Below are 1,669 nucleotides of genomic sequence, written 5' to 3'. Positions count from 1 at the left end.
GAGAGACGCGCTCTTCCGTTGTGAGCCCCCGTGTGTGACAGTCGCTCGATGTCCGCTTTTGTTGGTACAGACGGAATTGCTGTCTTTGCTCTCAGGAGAGTTTATAGTTAGAACAGTTAGAAACTGTACTGTTGCGAACCTATACGATTCTGGACTTAACCTCCGGGTTGGAAGCACTTCCTCTGCCTATACTTACGTCGAGACGTTATCTGAACTTCGTCCTTGTGGTTGGGAGTCCGCGTTTCTCGTCTGTAGAACACAGAGAGGAGAAGACAGTATTGGACAGTATTGGAGCATGTTAGTCAGAGGACCGCCTTCTGACGTCCTAGCGCTTGAAAGAGTTTATTTGTGGCTGGAGTTCATCCATCGTCGCAGACGAGTACGAGAACCATCACTTCGAAGCAACCGGACGCAGTACACACGGTGATATAGCGAATTGTTCGGCTTATTAGGACTATCAAAGCTAAACAGCTGTGATCACGTTAGTTTATTTCCACTGAGGTTCCACACCACCACAGATCATCTTTGAAAGTAGTGTCTTCTAGTGTTTGGTACGTATATGATGTCAGTCATTTCGCGTTATTGATATTAGACCGCGCACTCATAATAATGGGCAGAGTTGGGCAATTGATTAGTAATTTTCCTTAGGAAATGTAAACTTTGTAATATAAAGTTTTTTTTAATCTACAATAAATATATAAGCAGGAACAACGTTTATCGTTTAGTACGGTTAGTTGCCTTCAGCATTCATCTATGTTTGGATTGTAATTTATAGAATTAAGAGACAGGGAGTAGTCAGACATGGCGAAACCTTCATTTTAGCTTGTAGTATTTTCCGTTGCGCATATTCATTTTACACCTGCCTGGAGTAGCATCTTGGATGCGTTAGGGCAGTGCGGCGTAACTTGGCGTCAGTGCCTGTGGCAGCAGATGACCGACGAGAGTGCTTTTGCAAATAGTACGACATCGTCCACAGCACGTGACCACATCGGTTGGACCCTAGGCGACTGGAAAATTGTGGCTTTGTCAGATAAGTTCCGATTTCAGTTGGTAAGGGCTGATGGTAGGCATCGAGAGTGGCGCAAACCCCTCGAAACCATGGACCCAAGTCGTCAACTGTACAAGCTGACGGTGGCTCCATAATGGTGTGAGATTATTTACGTGGAATGGACTGGGTCCTCTCTTCCAACTGAACCAATCATTGACCATTTGCAGCAATTGATTGACCTCATGTTCCCAAACAACGATGAAATTTGTGTGGGTGACAATGCGCTATGTCACCGGGTCACAAATGTTCGCGATTGGTTTGAAGAACATTCCGCACAATTCGAGCGAATGATTTGGCCACCCACATCACCCGATGTGAATCCTATCGAACATTTATGGGATGAGATCAGGAGGTCAGTTCGTGCACAGAATCCAATGCCGGCAACACTAGCGCAATTATTGGCGGCTATTGAGGCAGCATGCCTCAGTATTTCTGCAAGGAACTTCCAACGACTTGCTGGGACCACGCCACGTCGGGCTGCTGCACTACACCGTGCAAAAGGAAGGCCGATACGATATTTGGTGACATCCTATGATTTCCGTCGCCTCGGTATATATACAGTGGTTTGTGCAAGCAGCTTCAGCCAGGATTCCAGCTATTGTCGTCGACATATTAAACAGC

Source organism: Schistocerca cancellata, chromosome 2 (genome assembly GCF_023864275.1).
Source record: "Schistocerca cancellata isolate TAMUIC-IGC-003103 chromosome 2, iqSchCanc2.1, whole genome shotgun sequence".
Lineage (NCBI taxonomy): Eukaryota > Metazoa > Arthropoda > Insecta > Orthoptera > Acrididae > Schistocerca > Schistocerca cancellata.
The sequence above is the reverse complement of the archived record's forward strand: the minus strand, read 5'-3'. Positions refer to the sequence as shown.